Source organism: Dasypus novemcinctus, chromosome 18, assembly GCF_030445035.2.
Source record: "Dasypus novemcinctus isolate mDasNov1 chromosome 18, mDasNov1.1.hap2, whole genome shotgun sequence".
In the NCBI taxonomy this organism is placed as follows: Eukaryota; Metazoa; Chordata; class Mammalia; order Cingulata; family Dasypodidae; genus Dasypus; species Dasypus novemcinctus.
This window is the reverse complement of record NC_080690.1, coordinates 8,368,050-8,390,266: the sequence shown is the minus strand read 5'-3', so window position 1 is coordinate 8,390,266 and position 22,217 is coordinate 8,368,050. Positions and strand designations below refer to the sequence as shown.

The 22,217-nt window shown below is 40.1% G+C and overlaps 1 protein-coding gene across 1 annotated transcript in view; it reads right to left on the bottom strand.

Annotated features, from left to right (window-relative positions):
• Window positions 1-17,112, bottom strand: part of CDYL2 (chromodomain Y like 2) — a 260,570-nt gene extending 243,458 nt beyond the window's left edge. Inside the window, exon 1 of the mRNA XM_071209050.1 lies at window positions 16,800-17,112. The gene's annotated coding sequence lies outside the window, so the exon portion shown is untranslated. The remainder of the gene's footprint in view (window positions 1-16,799) is intronic.
• Between the last annotated feature and the right edge of the window lie 5,105 nt (window positions 17,113-22,217).

Genomic DNA, 22,217 nt, shown 5'->3' with positions numbered 1-22,217 from the left:
TTGATTTTTGTTTTATTAAAAATCCTGCCTTGGGATGCATGATAAGCAACCTTATTAATTTTCTTTTGTATTTAAACATTCCTAGAAAATACATAATGCAGTATTTTGGAAAACTGTGAAAGGAAGATGATTGTGCTACAATTCTTCCTCACTGTTCCAAATCCCCCTTTATTCTCTATGTTGCTTCCATGATTACTGCTCTGCAATTCTGATCCTATGGAGTCAGTTAAATAAAAATATTTTAGCCCCATCACCAAGAGAAAGAGTCCTTAACCTTGGGACCCATGGATGAATTTCAGAACAGCCATTAAATTGAAAGCAAAACTGTACATGTGGGCCCACATGTCCTTTTCTGGGAAGAGGATCAATAGAGTTCATCACATTCACTAAGGGGATCCAGAATCCTAAATATTTAAGAACAAATGAACTATAGGATAAAATCCAAAGCCTTGGAGGTGACATTCCAGGGCCTTCATAGTCTACATCCATCCTTCTTTCTGACCTCATCCTTGGCAATCGCATTTCAGCAATCCATGCTTCTTCCCACTGAGAAAAGACCATTAAACTTGTCCATTGTAAAAAGTAGTTTCACTTATTCATTTGTTCACTTATTCATTCATTAATGGAAATTCATTGAGACCCTATTACGTGCATGACACAGTTGTAAATACCGGGGATCCAGTGGAGAACATGCCAGATGAGATCCTGTTCTTCATTGAGCACATATGCCATTTGAAGGAGAAAGACAATTACCAAGCAAGCAATTAAGCAAATAGATGCAGGTAGTGATAAGCACAATTTATAAACTACTAAGGAGTGGCCTGAAAAGTAGGGGAGGATAGACTGGGTGGTCAGTGAAGGCCTCTCTGAGGTGGTAACATTTGAACTTAAGACCTGAGTGACAAGGAGAAACCAACTACATGAAGATCTAGGGGCAAGTTCCAGTGGACAGCAGGAAGAGAGCAAGGGAGAGAGAGACAGAGACAGAGTCACAGAGAGACTGAAGATGAAAGGTTTAGGGGTGATTTAATGAGCAAGTAAGTATCCAGGGGAGGGAGAAATTTATGTGACTGAGAGTACAGCAATACTGCACAAACACGGCTATTTCCACAGCTGCATTGATAGGACTGAGAAAAGGTGAATTATTGTCATCTGTATGCTCTGTGACTATTCACTCTTGCTCCTAACTAATGGAAGATGACAAAGACTGGGCATGGAAAATGACTGCAGCAAATGTCTTGGCATCTCCCAGCTCTTTGCCTTTAGCAAGTGGCCTCTTTGACAGTCTCTTGTGCCATGTTTGGCAGCAGACATGATCTTTGCAATGTAGCAAACCCAAGGGAAATCCAGGGGACAGGTCCAGAAGATGATATAGACTGAAACATGATGTCATTGGAAAGCCTTGGCTCCAACCACATTCAATTGCAGGCTGCACCACTGCAGAACTATTATTCCATATCCTTCCTGTCAGCAGGTTAGGTAAACAGGGCTTATACTATGGCCCTTTGAGAAAGTTTCAGATTGCGTGTGGCACCAAAAGATCTGAGAGAGTCATGAGAGAATTTCTCAATACCTGGGTAGGAAACATTTGCCCAAGGTGACTTGGAAAAGGAAGGACCCATTTTGCAGAACTGGTAGTTGCCACCCTTGTTTGACAATTCTTCTCTTTGACTCAGTTCTGGTCCCAGTTCACACTTCTACACACTCAACACAACTGTAAACAAAGTGTTCCCAGGTTCTCTCCAGCTTGTTGACTGCATAGTGTCTTTTATTATCCAAATAAAATAGCTCAAGCACAAATCTCATGTACTTTGAGAAATCTTGTGTTCTTTCTAGTACCTTAGACAGTGGGAATAAGGAGGAGGAGTGGATGGGGTAAGGTCACTTCTTCCAATGGTCACCTCTTTTCCCAGCTCTGTCTTGGTCCCACCTATTATAGATTGAATTGTGACCCCAAAAAGGATATTCCAGTCCTAACCCGCCATCCTGTGAATGTGATCCTACTTGGGGATAGATACTATCACTTAAGATGAGACCAAATTGGATTAGGGTGGGTGCTAATCCAGTATGACTGATGTCTTGACAACAAAAGGAAATTGGGACAGTCAGTTGAAAAAGAGAGAAGATGCCCATGTGACAGAGGCAGAGATTCAATTATGCCACAGATCGTTGGCAAGTCACCACCAGAACCCTACAAACTTCAGAGGAAACATGGCCTAGCTGACCCCTTGATTTTGGACGTCCAGTCTCCAAAACTGTGAGACAATAAATTAGTTGTTTTAAGCCAACCAGTCATGGTACTTTGTTAGGACAACCCCAGCAAACTAGGACACCATCTGTGGTGGTTTGAAATGGCTTGTTCCCCAGGAAAGCATGTTCTTCAAGTCAACCCATTCCTGTGGGTGGACCCACAGTAAGTAGGACTTTGTGATAAGGCCACTTTAGTTAAGGTGTGACCCACCTCATTAAGGCTGCATCTTAATCTTCTTACTGGAGTCCTTTATAAATGGGATGAATACAGAGAGAAAGCCACAGAAGCAAGAAGCTGAAAGCGACAAAACCTGGAAGAGAAGGAAGAAACCACCAGATGCCACCATGTGCCTTGCCGTGTGGCAGAGGAGTCCAGGAGGGCCGGCAGCTGGTCTTCAGGAAGAAGGCATCGCCTGAGGAAGTCTTGGTTTGGGCATTTTTACAGCTTCAAAATTGTAAGCTTGTAAACTAATGAATTCCTGCTGTTAAAAGCCAAACCATTTTGTGGTATCTGTTTTTGGCAGCTTAGCAAACTAAAACACCATCCATCTCCCTTTTTTTTTTTTTTTTTGCCCCAAACAACATTATCACAAGGCTATTGTGTGTTAACATTTACTGAAGCTTTAGGGATAACAGAAATGGTCTCTTCAGAACATGGAACAGCATCTAACTTAAAACTGATAACTATGCTCACATAGTTCCACATATTTCTCCTCATATTCACCTCCACAGGGAATTCCTCACTGCCTCAGTTTCCCTGGTGCTGCACAATATCATATCTCTTGGGTCCTCTCCTCACATTCTGGTCCCCTGAAGCTCCCTTAAGCTACCTACAAACACTCAAGTCCTTACTTTCTTAGTTGAACCATTGAGTTCTCACTTGCCCTCACAAATCTAGCCTTTAGCTGACTGTGGGGTGTAAAAGCAAAATGGAAACTCATCTTTTTTCAGCCACATAGACCCATCAAAGTATTCTGCTCCATCAAAGAGCTATTCATCTCCCTTACCCATGCTATCCTTCCCCTAAAAGGCAGAAATCTGGTACACACTTTTTCACTAAAGAGCAATTTTTTTCTTCCTTCCACACAGTCTCATAATTCTATAAAGATATATCAAGATGAACACCGTCAATGAATTCACTTTTCTCAACAGTGCCCTGACATGAAGCTTTAATGAAAAAAGATGCCCGGAAATTAAATCAGGCCTTTTGGATCCTTTGAATTGGGAAAACAGTCTGATATCAACATATGGTGGTGTCTGGGACTCCGGTCTATGGCTAATTAATGGTTGTAGTGGATCCTCATGACTTGGAGCCTTTGTGCACATCCTTCAAAACCACTGGGTCATCCAGTCATTCACTTGACCCATCCAGGGGTCACCTGCATTCCTGGAGCACTGTGCCTCTGCCCTTATTGGCATGTGCCCCAGCCATAAGCCTAGAAATCAGGCAATCCCATTCACATGCCACATAAACTGAGGGAGCCACAGGCATTGCAACCCTGCTCATAGAATCATCTCAGCTTCTCCACTTTGTTTCTGCATTCTCCAGAATCTACCTGTGTTCTGACGTTTAAGCTTTACTTCTTACTCTAAGCCCCATACTCCTTTTTTAGTGCTGAAACTTTTTTGCTTCTCTAGTTTTGACCTTCAGCTTTCTCTACTGCATATAGAACTTCTCAACTTCAGGAATAGTGACATTTGGGACCAGACAATTCTTTTGGGGGAGAGAGTGCTGTACTGGGCACTATAGGATGTTTACCAGCATCCTTGACCTCTGCCCCCAAGTTGTAACTATCAAAAACGTCTGTAGACATTTCCAACAGTCCCCTGGGAATAAAATGGCCCCCAGCTGATAGACACTGGTCTGCTGAATCTGATTTGCACTTGCCATGTGGATCTATTAGCTCCTGGATGTTATGAAAAGCCACCTCATTATAGAGTCAGCTCTTCAAAAGGGAGTCAGTATGGATGTGACTGACTGCATCTTAATACTCCTGTGATTGACTTGGGTGAAGACTGGCGATCCATGAACAGCTCCATTCAAGACTCTCTGAAGAAGACCCCTAAAGCTTCAAATATTGAAATTGGTTTTGTCTGGCTGGCCAAAGCCCAAACATCTGGGTGAACATTAATTTATCTGATTTTTTATATGCTAGCAAGTCCCAGTAATTGAATGAATTTTTTCATCTTCCACTCATTTTGGGTGTTTACACCAAGCCCAACTACTGGAGAACCAGTATTATCAAGAGGACACCAATCATTGCCAAGTGTTCTAGGTGCTAGGACAGAAATCTCATGGAGTGCAGTGAGGACACACAAAAGAGAAGGTTGAAAGGCATCCTGGAGAAGGTAACCCATGAGGTGGCACTTGGGGTTACTATATAATCATTCCTCTCCTCAGGAATGTTGGCCCTTGACCATTGTCCCAAAACAATTCTACTTGAGAATCTGAAGGGTAGCCATGGAGGAGCCTCCATACATGCACACAGTCTCCAAAAGGAAGAGTAATGAAGTTACACATCAGCTGAGTCAAGGGAAACGAGTCAGGGCTAAGATGGTGGAGAAGGTCAAGCAAAGAAATGAGAACCAGAGAGCTCAGTCCTGAACAAAGCCACTTGGCTCCAACCACTACCCTACAATTCTTGTTTCCACACAATATCTGTTTTATTTGTTTGCTCAAATAGACTTAAAAATTTAATTCCAGTGCACCCTACCAGCCTCCCAGACTCTTCTGGCAGCTAGTGAGCCCTGTTCTGCACCCTTTGCAACCCGTGGCTGGAGGACATTTTTTTGGTACCAAATTACTTTATTTGAAGGAATGGTACAAATGAAAAAACGTAGTGGCTCTTGGATGTTTTGATACAACTTATTTAAAAAGTAAAGGTAAACCAAACATGCATACACTGCCTCACTAACCATGAATGTCACCCCCACAGCCATGGGGAAGCCAGTATCACTGTCTTCCAGGGTGTGCTTGTCAAAGAAATTCTCGTCCAAGCCAGATTCAGGGGCCACATGTTGCACAGGTTGGTTGCATAGTCACCCAACTATTTGATGGATTTCACTTGCTCATTCAGGTAATGTGAATCAATAAAGTCACACAAATGAGGGTGGTTTTTGTCAGTGGCCAGTTTGTGCAGTTCCAACAGTGACTGGGCTTCAAAATGCAATATAATAATCTTTCTAAACACTGAATTAAAAATAATGAAATTTAAAACAATTATATGATAAAACAGTATTGGCAGACTTGAATACTAAAGAAAATTATTTAAAATTCCACTATCACTATCAACTCAAAAAGAGATATGGTTTATCAATCTTCTTTGGAAATTACTTTCTAAAACAGTTTTTCCTTCTCTTTTTCTTTTAAATTTCTCTTGTGGTAATATATATACAACAAACATTTTCACATTTTAACCACTTTCATGTATATATTTCAGTGATATTAATAGTATTCATAATATTGTGCTACCATCACCCATACATTATCAAAACTTATTCATCACCCCAAACAGAAAGTCTATACCCTTTATGCAATAACTCCCATCTGCTCCTCCCAGTCCCTGGTAATTATATAAGTGAAATCATACAATATTCATCCTTTTGTGTCTGGCTTATTTCACTCAACATGATGTCTTCAAAGTTCATATATGTTATAGCATTTCAATCATTTTTATGACTGAATAATGTTCCATGGTATGTATATACCACAGTTTCTTTATCCATTCATCAGTTGATGGACAGTTGGGTTACTGCCACCTTTTAGCTATTGTGAATAATGCTACTATGTACACTAGTATACAAATATCCATTTGAGTCCCTCTTTTCAATTCTTTTAGATATATACCTATGTCTTGGTTTTCCAGGCTGCTATGACAAATACTACACAAAGGTGGCTTAAACAACAAGCATTTATTGGCTCATTGTTTCAGAGGTTAGAAGTTCAAAGCAAGGTGCTGGCAAGGCCATTCTTTCTCCCCAGAGTCTATAGCATTCTGGGGTTGGCTTGCTGTGATCTTTTGTCTCCTTGGTTGTGTCTCTGCCTCTCATCACATGGCATTCTCTTTCTTACTGTGTCTGTTCTTCCAGTTTTAGCTGATTTCTAGCCTCTGGCTCCTCCCTGTGGCTTTCTCTGATTTCTGGCTTCCCATTTCTTCTTTTTACAAAGCCTCCAGTATTTGGAACTAAGACCCACCCTGTTCAGCTGGCCATACCTTAACTAATAATAACATCTTCGAAAGGTCTATTTCTAAATAAATTTTTACCCACAGGAATGTGGATTAAGATCAACCATATAGGGAAGTGCACTTGGCCCAATGGATAGGGCGTCTGCCTACCACATGGGCAGTCTGGAGTTCAAACCCCGGGCCTCCTTGACCCGTGTGGAGCTGGCCCATGCACAGTGCTGATGTGCACAAGGAGCACCCTGCCACACAGGGGTGTCCCCACGTAGGGGAGCCCCACGCACAAGGAGCATGCCCAGTAAGGAGGGCTGCCCAGTGAGAAAGAAAGTGCAGCCTGCCCAGGAGTGGCACCGCACGCATGGAGAGCTGACACAACAAGATGACACAACAAAAAGAAACACAGATTCCCGGTGCTGCTGATAAGGATAGAAGTGGTCACAGAAGAACACAGCGAATGGACACAGAGAGCAGACAAGTGGGGGGTGGGGCGAGAGAAATAAATAAATAAATCTTTTTTTTTTTTTAAGTTAAGCATATATATTTTGAGGGGGGTACATAATTTTCACTCTACCATGACCTAGAGGTGGACTTGGTGGGCAATATGATAATTCTACATTTAACTTTACGAGGAACCACCAAACTATTTTCCACAGCAGCTGCACCATTTTGCATTCCCAACAGCAAAGGACAAGGGCTCCTATTTCTCCATATCCTCCCCAACTCTTAAATAATAGCCAACCCAGTGGGTGAGAAGTGGTCAGCATCAGATTAAGGTCACTGTTTACAAACACCCACAAGCTAACAGTGAGCAGACAAGGGAAAGACGACTAGAAGCAATTCTGTTTCCAAGAACCAAAATGGTGGATATTTCAGATGTCCTGAGACTCTGAAAGGAAACAGGTCAGAAAGAAATTACAAGGATTTCTGGAGAAGACCAACAGTTGATGTTACAAGGGTTCCCTTTTCTCCACAAACTATAAAAATTTGAAGCTGTCATACCTGTTCCTTCTTCTAATTCAGCTGCATATTTATTCTCAGGGTGGAGAACTTGTAAAGAATATAGAGTTTTATTTAGGGACAGAAACTCATGGCACCTCATTTACTCAAGACAAAGATGAGAAAATAGTACCCAAGTCACCAACAAAAATTTCAGGGAGCAGCTATAACTCAAATGGTTGAGTGCCTGCTTCCCATGTACAAGGTCCCTGGTGTGATCTCTGTGTACCTCTTAAAAGCAAAAAAAAACAAAACAAAAAAACAACTCTCACTGGGGAGTAGATATAACTCAGTGGTTGAGTGTCTGCTTCTCACGTACAAGGTCCTGGGTTCAATTCCCAGTACCTCCTAAAAAATTTTTTTTAAACAAGGGAAAAGGTTAACAGCTGGATTATTCAGCCATTTCTAGTGTACAAAAGTTGCCTTGGGAGGAAAGATATTGTCATTGTTCTTTTTCCTTCTCTTTTTCAGTACATCTCCTTTGAAGCTTTTCCTGTTTTGAAATCCTGTCAGCTCTAAAAATCAAGATATTTCCTCAGCTTATTTATGTAAGAAGAAAGGTCTTTATTGATATTTTTTTCACAAAAGCTTTGAGAGTCTTGAGATAAGAAATTATTCAGAAGCTGCCTGTTTAGACATATGCTTTGCTATTTGCCTTTTTATTTTCCTAGTCCTTGAAAATGAACTTTTAACACTTTGTTCTGATTGCTAAGGTACATGCTGAAGTTGTCAGTGGAAATGTAAAAACCTGGCTACATTTTTTAAGATCCCAGTTACACCCTGTGTAATGACTGGTTACTATTCAAGATTAAATAAAATTAAGGATTTTATTTTTCTTTTGTGATTCTCTCTCTGTGTGCATCCCATTTAAATTAGCACACACTAGTCTCAAAACTCATAAACTTTCATGAGGAGATTGTAAGATAAGAGCCTGGTTAATAGAGAGGTTTAAGAGGTTGTCCTCATTTTAGAAAGGGATGCTTACTCTAAAAATTTTAGACATTGACCTTCCTGTCTCTTTGATAAGAAAAAAAATGTATTGTAAAATGAGTTACTGTAAAGCAAGCAACTTATTCTTCAACCATTTTTTCTTCAGCTTTAACCTGCATAGTTATGAGCCTATAATATTTCTCGAGCACTACTGTAAATGAGTTGTAAAGACTGGTGACATTTTTGGGATCAAATGCACAAACCTATATGAAATATGCTCTTGCCTGTAGGGCCAGTCTCCTGCTCCTTGAAGGAAAAGAATCCAGTTGGCGTACACCTGTTACCATCAGGCACTTACCTTTTTGTTGATTGATTCTTCCACCAAACTAATATTTATTGGTGTGCTAGCTAGTGAGGATACCGTGCTGAGCAAACCCAAACAAGGTCCTTGCCCTCACAGAGCTTACAGTGTGGGGAGAAAAACACAAACTACTGGCCTGAAGAGGGTGGGGGCTAAAGAGGGGTGCGGGGTTCCAAGAGGACTTCCCTGAGGGAGCACAGACCACAGAGCAAGCCTGGCTGGCCAGAAGAGCCTCCTCAATCTGATATCCGCTAGTTGATAGAGCTATAAGTACCTTCACCTCCAGAATCAAGGGGAAATTATTGAAACTTTTATCACCTTATCACACCAGTGAAGTCTGTCCTAAAATTAAGTTCTCTCCAACTGAATAAAACATCATTTCATTTTCTCTAAATAAAAGAGAGTTTCTACTCTATTGCTCACTCTCATCCTCTCTCTCCTGCCTTCTTCTGAATCATTATTTAATCATTTTACTAAGCAGGTCATGATTTATAACCACAGTAGAATCTTATTCTCCAATGAGATTGGAGGATGATAGGTTGGTAAATGAAAAATGTTAAAGTCAGTGAAAAGGGTACACCATTAAAACAATATGTTTGCTAAATGTAAAATTTTATCTTAAGACATACATACGGTGGTTGACCATCCCCACCTCTCTGTTAGCCAACATGGGCAAGTCCAACGAGCTGGAGAGTAGGTGCTGCAACTCTGCTAAGGCTTGGGGCCCAGCCAGCACACAGTCAGTCCAGAGGTTCAAGTCTCCCAAGCATACACCAACTCCAGGGCCAACCACAGTTTCAGTAAAACTGACACAAGAGGCATGTGTAGAGAGATCACATGGCATTCTCTTTCTTACTGTGTCTGTTCTTCCAGTTTTAGCTGATTTGTAGCCTCTGGCTCCTCCCTGTGTCCAACTCCATCACACTCAGGAGCACAAATTCCAAAGTAGGGCTCACTGGCAAGGCACTGAACTCCAGAGCCATCTGTCATGACCATAGGACCTGGTTGTCTCTTAGCCCTCAGGAGCATCCTACTTGGGGTTGTATCTACTTTGGCTGTCTCTATGATCCTGCTGAGATGTGTGTAAGTGCAACCCTTCTGATAACCTCCTGACTCACTTTGAAGTCTCTTAGTATTTAAACACAGTTGTTTTTACTGCTTCTCCCTTTTATTCAAGGTCTTTTTCTAGTTGCATCACCAGCTGGTGCTTGGTAGAAATCCCTCAGCACCAGAGAGGCTCATCCCTGGGAGTCATGACCCATACTGGGGAGAAAGTAATGCATTTACATGCTGAGTTTGGCTTAGAGAGTGGCCACATTTGAGCAACATGGAGACTCTCAGGAGGTAACTCTTAGGTATCCTGCAGCTCTAGGCTCATAAGCATAGTCATCAGTATCAAGGGCCCATCATTAGACCATCCTTCTTCACTGGTTTTTGCCCTTGCACTTGGGGGATTGTTGCTGTACCACTGGGGAGTGTGACAGAGTTCCCCGGATTGGGAACTCAGCACTCCCTCAATTGTCATGTGAAACTCTACCCATTATGTCAATACCCAACAAACATCTGAATATATCTACATACCCTATATGCATGCCCTGGAGAATTCCCTCCCACCCATGGATACCCCATCAGTGCTACTCCCCTGACAAAGTTGAGCCTCTCTGTGATCCTAAACTTCTTCAAAAATGAAGTCTAATATATTTCCAAATTCAATTAATAGGAAAATGAAATAGTAATGATAGGTTTAAAGATTAGAAATACAAGGGGCATCACCATCCCAGGGTCCTCAGGATGGAGAAATAAAATAAGGATTTGAGTGGACTTACTGGTATTCTACTATAGAATCTACTCTAGCAATGAAAGAAACTGTATCACTGATGTGGAGATAGTGGCCACGGGAGTTGCTGAGGGCAGGGAGAAGGAAGAAGAGATGTGATATGGGGACATTTTCAGGACTTGGGGTTGTCCTGAATGATATTGCAGGGACAGATGCAGGACATCATATATCCCGCCATAACCCACTGAATGGACTGGGGGAGAGGGTAAAATACAATGTAAACTATAATCCATGCTGTGTTGCAGTGCTCCAAAATGTATTCATCAAATGCAGTGAATGTGCCACATTGATGAAAGAATTTGGAGATGTGGGAAGAGTGGGGGCAGTGGGGAGTGTGGGTTTATGGGATCCTCTTATATTTTTTAATGTGACATTTTGTATGATCTATGTATCTTAAAAATTTTTTTTAATCTATTAAAAAAGAAAAGAGACATACATATGCACATTGGCTAACCATTGCTTTTAGTGGAGAGGCAAGAACTTTCCTGTAAGTGTAAACAACTGACTGGAGTGCTGTTCAGTGGCTGTTACGGGATAATGGAAATATTCTATACCTACATTGTCCAATACAGTAGTAGCAACTAGCCACATGTGGATTTTGGGCCTTGAAATGTGGCTAATGTGACCAAGGAGCTGAATTTTTAATGTTATTTAATTTTAATTAAATTTAAATAGCCACATGTGACTAGTGGCTACTGTATTGGACAGCTCAGGATAAGACTTTGTGCAAACTTCTCTGTAAAAACCACCATACACCCCATCTGTGATTTTCAGTCTTCGTTTCTTTGGTGGCTTGGGATAAGAAACTATTCAGAAGTTATGTGTGCCAGAAAAAGAAACAAAACACGTCCTTAACCTTAATCCATTCCTGTGGGTGTGAACCCATTGTGAGTAGGACATTCTGATGAGTTGTCTCCAGCTAAGGTGTAGCGCAACTGAATTGGCTCTTAAACTTATTACTGGAGGCCTTATTAAAAACACTATAAAGAGAGAGCCACTGGGAGAAGCAAGAAGCTAGTAGCAATGGAACCCAGAAGAATAAGGAGAAGAAGCTGTCATGTGCATTGGCAGGTGACAGAAAAGACAAGGAACCCCAAAGATTACAGGCCAGACAGATACTGATGCTGGAAGGAAGCAAGTCTTCTAGCCTCTGAAACCATGAACCAATACTTTCCTGTTATTAAGTCAACCCATGGTATGATATTTGTTTTAGCAACTGAGAAACTAAAACAGCTTCTTTAAAATGGAGCAAGAACTTAAAGACTGCTGTGACACATTCTGAGAGCAGATTCCTTCTAGATTATAATTGTTTATTTCCTAACAATTTGCAATTACTTCACCCATACCTAAACTGAGAGTTGTTCTCTATAGCAACTTGCATCATTATGGCCTGACAATCATTCAACACCTGTTTTCCTTTCCCATGCTGTATGGTTCTTTCCCTTGAGACAATCAGCTTTCATTTAGACAACCTGGTGGAAGGAAGGAATGATTCTCAGTGTGCAAAGCTTCTCTGGAGTTTCCTCATTGTGAGCTGAGCAAAAGCCATGGGACCAGCACCTGAGAACCCAAGGCAGGGATTGGAAATGCAAAAGTGTGTGGCCCGGGTGGATGGCAAGGACCTCTGAGGTGAGGGATGGTATCAGACTAAGAGGCCACAGAGATTTTAAAAGGTGGTGGGCTTATTCCTTTCCATCTGCGAATCTAGGAAAGCACAAAGACACCAAGGCACCAACACATTCCTTCTCAGTCTTTCAATGAGAGTCTGCACCCACTTTCTGCCACATACCCTCCTACCCTGATAGAAAGCCCTTCATCTTCCACTCTCAGAAGTTGGCTTCCACCTGGGGTCCTGCAACAACCAGACCTGTACTCCATTTCTTAAAATAACCTATGAAAGGGAACTCAGCTGCTAGGGAGAGGAAGACCAATGAGAACAAACAAAACATTTGGCCAATGAGATAGAACTTGTGGAAAGTGACAGGGGACAATTTGAACAAGCAAATAGATAACAGCACTTAAAGAGATTCAAATGCATTGCAAAAGAGAATGTCTGGATCTTTTAAGCATTCATCATATAATTTCTATACTGAACCAGTTTTCCAGATATGGAAGAAATTTTTGAATTTTACATAAACAAATAATTTTTAGTGTATTGTGGGCCCATACCATATTTGGGACCCACTTAATTCAAAAATTATTTACAGTTTATCTGGAATTCAGGTTTAACTAGGTGTCCTGCATTTTATCTACCATTTAACAATTCAGTAAATGAATTGAAGAGACAATGGTCACTGATGAGATAAGGACTAGTGACCAAAAACAAAGTGTGAAAAACTTTGCTGCACAGAACAATCAACAAGATGGGAAAAGGAGAGAGAAAAGATTAAACCAATGGCTAGGTCTGGGAAAACTACCATGAGCAATAATGTAAATTCTAGGAGAAAAAAGAAGCAAAAGAGAGGCAGTGATTTAAAAATATGTAATAGAAGAAATTTTTTCTAGGCTGAAGAGACCCAGGAGTCTTCATATTGAAAGAACTCCCAGAGTTCTAGGCATGAATAATGAGGGGGAAAATTCACTTGGGCATGTCCTAGTAAAATTCCAGATAGAAAGGACAAATTATTTGAAAAGGAAAAACATTCTATTGACATCTGACTTTTTATCTGCAACACTGAAAGCTAGAAGATTATGGAATACCATTTGCCAACCACTAAACGGAAAGCAATTCAGAAATCCTCTGCTAAGATGGTGTTCACCAGGCAAGGCGAAAGGAGGCGACTGCAGACATTCCCATCTGAGGAAAACAATCAAAGACTTTGAAAAGAGAGAACAAAATCAGAGACAGCAAGATATAGGAAGACAGAAATGAGAGAAAACAGCAATGAGCAATGAACCCAGCAACATAGGTAAAACTAAGTGGATCTTGACAGGCTATTTGGGACTATTTAATGTAAATATTAAGTAATCCCTTTGGAAACAGAAGGGAAATTATAATAACTAAAGTCCTGAAGTATCTCAGACAAGCCTAGAAGTTAGGAGTGGTGAGAAAGAAAGCAGTGAAAATGTTACAAATGTCTCACCTGAGGGAGTGGGGAGGGGTGACAAGGAAAGAGAAAAGGAATATTGTAGAAGTTTCATCTCCCACAACCTGGGGATACGTAGGAAGCGGAACATCATGATGGGGAGCAGTGGGTTGTTCTTAGGGAAATAGTTAGAATCATATCTACAAATAATAATATATAGATGCATCATAAGCGCAGGAAAGGGAACAAAACAAAATAAAATTTCAAGAGAACATCCAAATTTTGAAGTAATAGAAAATATAGAATTAAGTGTATCAGTCTTTACACTGGAGAAAAGCTGAAAATAAAGGGATAGGCAAAGAGATGCCCAGAAAGCATGATGAAAAATATGGGAGGAAAGAAAGCAATAATATCCAATAAGATGGAATTTTAATTATCTGCAAAGGAAAAAGCATTCTATTGACATCTGACTTTTTATATGCACTAAACAAGGCAAGGAAGGATATTACATAATGATGAAAGGTATAATTTGTTAATTAGTTATAATAGTCATAAACTTATTTTCACCAAATAAAATAGCAGCTAAATGCAAAGCTAAAGAATTTTCTTAAATGCAAGGAAGACTTCAACATACTACTTATAGAATTATAGATATCTAGAAAATAAAAATTAAATAAGACCACATAAGAATGAAGCAATACAATTAATAAACTTGTTTTTAGATAGATGATAGACAGTTGATAGATGGATATGTATAGATAGATATTTATGGATGCATGGATGGATGGATGATAGATGGATGAATGGATGGATGAATGGACTGATGATAGATGAGAAATAGATAGATAGATAGATAGATAGATGATAGATAGATAGATAGATAGATAGATAGGTAGATAGATAGATGAATGTGTGTGTATGTATGTGGAGAGAGAGGAGACAGAGATATTTGTATTTCTCAATTAGGAAATGCATATTTTTATGTCAGTGAACTAAATGAAATATTTACAAAAATTGGTCTTGAAGGAGTTTGTTCATATTTCCATAAAGTTAGAAATAAATATTTTTAAAATGACCAAAAACTCAACTTTTTAGAAGTTAAGAAATATACTCATAGGAGCAAATAGGAAATTAAAGAATCAATGAAAATGAGAAGGCTCTATACAAAACCTAAATGACATAACCAAAGCTATACTCAGAGGAAATTTGTCATTTTAAATATCTTAGTAATTTTTTATAAAAAGATAAATAGAGAACATAGTATTCATCATAAAAATGTAGAACAACAAAATGAAACAAGAGGAATGAGAAAAGAGGAATTAAAAACACAAGTCCCAACTAATTAAGTAGATAACAAAAAAAAAAAATCTAGAAAGGGAATATATATCCAAAAGCAGATTTATTTAAAAAGACCAATAAAATAAGCAAACCCATTCTGAGTTTAAGGGAAAACAGGAGAGGACAATTTTATGTAAAGTTTAGAATTTAGGAGAATACTATATGCAACTCTGTAGCAAATATTTTTAAGACTTTAGGCAATGATTGATTTCCGAGAAATAAACATATATTACCAAAACTGATGCCCTTAAAAAGTAGAATACTTGAATAGATCATTATGGAAGAGATAAGAGAGATGATGAAATGTCCACATTTGTAAAAGGCTCTAGGACCACATGGATTAATCCTTAAAGAGGATATAAATCCAATATTATATAAACTATTTCAGACCACAGAAAAAGTTGAAAAGCTCCTTAATACATGATATGGATTTCAACATTACTCTGACACAAATACTTCACATTTCTAAAATTTATACCAAAATTTTTCTTTTTAAAAACCTCTTTGCTTTTTTTGCTCATATTTCATTAGTTTGTATAATGTTTAATTAAATTATATGAATACAATGAAAGCTCAATTAATCTAATCAAGATTAGGGAAAAACTCTACTAACTCTTGATTTTAGTCAACTATTTCCAAAATAGTGCTGCATAACAAACCATCCCAAAATACAACATTTCTATGATCACAATTTTCCCCACAATCATGGGTCTACAGGTCCACTGCGGTTTGACATATCTAGGCAGGGCCCAGTGGGAGCAGCTGGGAGGGGACGGGGAGGCAGAGAGGGCAGCTCTTCTTTGGGCTGCAGGTCAATTGGGCTTGACACCAGGCTGAAGTTTCCATCATTGTCTCTCATTCTTCTTGGAGTAGCAGCTTCCCAGGGCATGTTCTTCCCATGGTGATGATAAAAGTATAAAACCTAAGCTAAATTACACAAGACAATTAAGGCCTCTGTCCATGTGCTGGCTGCTATATTCCTTTGGCCAAAGCAAGTCACATGGCCAAACCAACATCAGTGATGTGGGGAGGTGTATTCCACCCATAGTGGGAAGAGGTGTGCTGAGTGATCATCCAGACTATCCCAGTAAGCCTACAACTTACCTGGAGAAAGCTGTAAACCTAAAACCAAATCAACTGATAGGAGCAGTAGTGTTCAAGCCTTACAGGAAGTAGCCTATTAGCCACAAGTTTTCATTGTACAGAGGACATCGGTTAGTATGATTAACAGACTGAACAACCAGAGATGGTGAAATTTGATAAGCGGATGAAGGCTAAAATTAAGACTGTAGGAACACTGCATATTGTGTTAGGGTGTTTCTTATTTATTATTAATTACAAAAAATGATGGAGAGCAGATGAAGCTCAGTGGTCGAGTGCCTGCTTCCCATGTACAAGGTCCCAGGTCCAAACCCCTATGCCTCCAAAAAAAAAAGAGTATAAATTCTTCTTAGGTACTACATCCTGAAAATGGAACAACGGCATTCATTAAATGCACTGTGTAAGCAATGGCCACATTACCTATGGGACTGTCTCCTACTAGACTGCAAGCTCCTTGAAGATAACACCCTGTCCTTTCATTTCCATGACCCCAACACCTCGTTTTGTGCCCGGCATATGATAGGTACATAGTTAATTTTCCTGAGTGAGCAATGGGACTTCTTGGCCTATCCCAAGGCTGTGATTGCCATTCAGGTCCTGACTCCACTTGGATGGCCCCACCTTTAGAAATAGCCTCCCCACTTGTGGTGATTTGAAGCTCTATGTACCCCACAAAAGTATGTTCTTAAAATGAATCCATTCCTGTGGGTGTGGACCCATTGTAAGTAAGATATTTTGGTGAGAAGGACCTTCTCTTAAGTTAAAACGTGACCCACCTTATTCAGGGTTGATCTTAATCCTCTTACTGGAGACCATTATAAGAGAATGAAATTCAGACAAAGACAGAGAAAGCCATGGAAGCAAGAAGCGGAAAGCAACCAAACCCAGAAGAGAAGGGAGAGACCAGCAGATGCAGACTTATGCCTTGTCATGTGTCAGAGGAGTCCAGGATCGCCGGCAGCTGGTCCTCAGGAAGAAAACATGGTCTTGATGATGGCTTGATTTGGACATTTTCATGGCTGCAAAACTGAAAGCCGCTGAGCTCCTGCTTCCCATGTATGAGGTCCCAGTTTCAATCCCTTGTACATCCTAAAATATTAAAAAATAAAACTGAATAAAAAACCTGTAAGCTTGTAAGCTAATAAATTCCTGTGGTTAAAGCCAACACATTTTATGGTCTCTCCTTTCTGCAGCTTAGCAAACTAAAGCACCACTCGAGGCATGAATTAGGTAGAGCTTCAAGTGCAATGAATGTCTCATGATGATGGAGGAGTTGTTGTTATGGGGGGAGGAGTGGAGTGAGGGGGTGGGGGTATATGGGGACCTCATATTTTTTTAATGTAACATTAAAAAAATAAAGACAATAAAATAAAATAAAATAAAAAAGTTCCATAGGGGATGGCTCTGCCTCTGGGGCCTCAACGCCTTTCTCTTAAAACAACTCTTGGACTTAAGCCGGTTGAGCTCCTCAGACCCATCCTTCCTTCAGTAAGGCATAATCGGGCTCTCTGAATTTTCTTCTGGCCTCGTTTCCTCTTCTTCTGAAACTGCCTTTTCCTTATCTCTGGCATTTCAACTTAACATTCACTGATCACCTACTATGTGCACAGCACCATCGGTAAACTTCCATGGGAACATAAAGCTGAAATGACAAACATCTGTCCCCCAGGCACTTACATCCTTTTATGAAGAACTTTCCCTTCCCACTTCTAAGCAACATGCCTCATTTCACATTTGCAACCCTGATTGTCCAATGAAACCTTATTTGTGTATTAGACTACAAAGCTTTTCCAAACTTAACTTAGTGGTTGTACAAGTATAGTTCCAGAAGAAACCTGTCCAATAGAAATATAATGTAAGCCGCAAATGTAGTTTTTGAAATTTTATAGCCACAATGAAATAAGTAGGAAGAAACAGGTGAAATGAAATTGAACAGCATTTTTATTCAATCCAATATATCCAAAATATCATCATTTCAATACATAGTCAATTTTAAATTATTGAGATATTTTACAGTCTTTTTTTGTATTAAGTCTTGATGTCTAGTGTGCATTTTAAACTTACAGTGTATCTCACTCTGGAATAGCTATGTTTCAATGCTCAACAGTCACATGAAGCTAATGGCTACCATACTGGGCAATGCAGTTCTAGAAAATCAATGTCTTCCCCAGAATTGTGTCAAATAGCTATTGTCATTGAAATTTACTGATATGGCCATTGTTTCAAAAGTGTGTTCTTTGTGTTTACTATGTCACAGGGCTTAGGTCAATTTTTCCCATTTATTAATAATAATTTCTGAGAGCCTTTTGTATCCATTGTTTTAATTAAGTTATTCACCTAAACCTAACTCACAGATATTATTACCCTCATTTTATAGATGGGAAAAATGAAATGCTCAGAGGTAAATAATCTGCCTATGTTCATACAGCATGGACATGCCAGCTGTTTAGGTTTGGGCTCTCATCACCTAGCAGAGTTCAGTAAACATTCTGTAGGGACACGGAAGTAAAGAATTCAGATTTGTGGGTCCTAAGGTCTCTGTCCCAACTACTCAACTCTGCCATTGTTGTGTGAAAGCAGCCATGGACAATATATAAACAGATGAGTGTGCCCATATTTCAATGGAACAATTCACAGAAGAAGGCAAAGGCTGGATTTGACCCATAAGCTATAGTTTGCTGACCCCCCAGCTACAGCAAAGGTAGTTTATTTAACTGCTCCTTTATCTAACTCTAAATTTCTCAGGATATTCAGAAAAAGGTGTTTCTGGACAGCTTAACATTTACTATGTGCTTAAATGCTCAGAGTAAGATACAAGGCAGGAGTTTAAATTTAGAGACAACTCAAAGAAATGAAGAATCCCACCAAATCCATTCTTTTAAATATTCTCTTACCTTACCTTACTCTTGAAATAGAACCAACAGGAGATATACATACATACACACACTCTTATTTTAAAGTTATTTTAAGGAACTTAATCATGTGATTGTGGGGGCTGGCAAGTCCAAGAATACAGCAGATAGCAGGCTGGAAATTCTGGTAAGAGTGGTGTTACAACATTGAGCCTGAAATCCACAGAGCGCTGGAAATTCTGGTAAGAGTTGACACTGAAGTATTAAGGCAGAATTTCTTCTCTTTTTTGGAATTCTCGGTTCTTTGCTCTTAGGGCCTTGCATATGATTGGATGAGATCCACCTACATTATTGAGGGTAATATCCTTTACTTAAAGTCAGCTTGTTGTAAATGCTAATCACATCTATAAAAGACCTCCACAGGAGCATCTAACCAGTGTTTGACCAAAAAACTAGACACCATAACCTAGCCTAGCTACACATAAAATTAACCATTACTATACATGCATATATACATACATAGTGAGAAATAGAATAATTACTACTCAAAAGAAAGGCTGTTCTGCAATAAAGTGAGGGAAGAGAGAGATATAGGGCAACATTGGGCTTCCCATCCAGTCCGCTGTGGGGTTAGACAAAAACTAGGTCAAGAAACTCCCAATCATACAACCAACTCCATTTTGTTCTCATGCCAAGCCACCTCTGATTTTGATTTGGTTTCCCATAAAGATTGTCTGCAAGAAAAGAATGTTCTAATCAACTTTTGGCAGCTTTCCTATCTCCCTAACCTTGTTTCTTATAGTAAACCAATAAACTGATATCAGTTCTCCGCATTGGTCTTTGAGAACATTGTTAGTATGAGTCCACGATCCTGGGTCAAATCAACTCTGGCACAAAGGAAGACGAAGCTGCTTAAACAGCAAAGATGTAGGTTGCAACCCCAGATGGTAATAAATTTACCAAGTTTAATCAGGGACACCTTAGCATCCACTGGCTTTTACCAGCTTTCTGGGTTTTGCACAATTTCTTTGTCCTGTGAACAACTTCAATGGGAAGAAAAAGAGTAAAACAGAAACTCAGTTTCTTTTCCAAGTCACCATTTTTCTCTTCTCTGTTCCCAAAAGCCGTCAGCAAAATCCTTTGCTACAGCACTCCGACTTAAAAATTGATACATCTGTCCCCTGATGGCAGCCATGAACATATCCTCACACTTACTTGCGTACAATCATTCCTCCCTTCCTGAACTTTCTCGAGAAGAGGAATTTCTAGCCCCAGTCCTTAGCACTGGGGAACTCACATATCTTTTATAGTATGAGCATCAGTTCCCAGAAGAAGGCTTTGAGCTTCCTCAACTGACTTGGAAGGTCTGGCTTATCTGAGATCTGCAATAAGGTCCAGCCTAGGCTTCACAAAGAATCATAAGAGTGAGAAGCTGTAACGCTGTGGTAAACATTCTTGTGTGGGAAACACACAAAGAAAGGTTTCTTGAGGATGACTCTCAAGATAACCAAACACAAACCCGGCCTCAGGGCAGAGGATGGAGTAGAGAATGAGAATCAGGATAGGCTCATGCACTCTGTCATTTCTAGAACATGCCATTAACTTTGCTCTTCCACGTCTGTGAGGACAGCCTTCCATTTGCCCCTCCAGGTCTGTCTTCCACTCCTTTCCACTAGCTCTCCACCCCAGGAGGCCGGCTTTTGTAGATTACATCAATGGGCTCTCTTGTTCTCTAACTTCCTGTTGGGGGCAACCAATGAAAAGAAGTAGCTGGAGATCAGATGTCAGGAGGAGAATGAATCAGAGCACTTATGCCCTGGATTCGCTCCATGGCAGGTACTTGGCTGCTGCTGTGTCCCTCCACAGAAGGCCCCTCTGTACACAGCTACACTCCCTGTGTTCCCATAACAACTTCCAGCCCTTGCTCCAATGCCTCAGGTTGCCCCTAGTCCATGTTTGGTTCCCCTAAGTTCTGTCCACACTTTTGTAAGTAGTGACTTTATTGATCTCTTCTCAAATTATCCAGATTGCATGTGCCATCTGTTTCCTACTGAGATCCTGGCTGTGAGCTTCCCTCTGTCAGAATGCCCCTCTCTGTCCATCTCTGCCACGTAGATACTCCAAGGAGAAGAAACATCACCTCCTCTGTAGGAACTGTCGTAAGAAACATTGTTAAGGGGAGTCCTACAGACCTGGGGCCATGTCTTGGCTCTGCTCTGTGTTCAGGGACAAGCTAAGTCCATTCTTTGAAAGTGGGGATGATGACACCTCACAAACCGTCATGAGAAATTATGTATTCTATAAATGCTCTTTTCCATCTCCATGACATTGGCAGTGATCCATACATTTTCTTTGCTCCCCTATCATTTTTAACAACTCTATTGAGATAGAATTCACATACCATACAATTTACCCATTGAAAATGTATGACTCCATGGCTTTTTGTATATTCAGAGTTGTTCATCCATCACAATCAATTTAAGAGCCTTTTTTTCATCACCTCAAATGACATTCCAGACCCCTTAGCTGCCACCTGCCTGATCATTCCATCCCCTTCCAACCTTAGGCAACCACTAATGTACTTATCTCTCTAGATTTGTCTATTCTGAATATTTGATATAAATTGAATCATATGTAATAGCTTGATATTATTGATGAATTCCAAAAAGAAATATTGGATAATGTTTGTAAACTGGTCTTTTCCTCGGGGAGTATTAGAATGTATTGAATTCAGAGGTTTTACTCTTACTTGATTAAATGATGATTAAGGCTTTGATTGGGCCATGTCAGTAGCACACTGATCCCTGCCCCCTTGGTGGGTGGGGACTCACAGAGAAACCACACTGCTGAGAAGGGAGGCTGGAGTTTTGATACTAGAGCCTGGGAAGTAAACACATAGGAGAAGTACACAGAGGAAGAGAGATGGCTCCTTGGACACGGCAGAAGCCTGGGGGAGAGACAGGGCCATTTGCCTGATACTTTACAGCTGGCCTTGTGAAGAGAGCAGAGCAGCTGAGCCTGGAGAGAAAAGAGCCCCAGAAGAGAGGAACCCAGGAATCCTGAACTCTTGGCAGACGCCAGTAGCCATCTTGCTCCAACACATGGCAACCGACTTTGGTGAGCAAAGTAACTAACTCTTTATGGCCTGGTAACTGTAAACTTCTACCCCAAATAAATACCCTTTATAAAAGCCAACAGATTTCTGGTATTTTGCATCAGCACCCATTTGGCTGACTAATATATCATATAATATGTGGTCCTTTGTGTCTAGCTTCTTTTACTTAGTATATTGTTTTCAAAGTTCATCCATGTTGTAGCATGTACTTCTTTTTTTATTGCCAA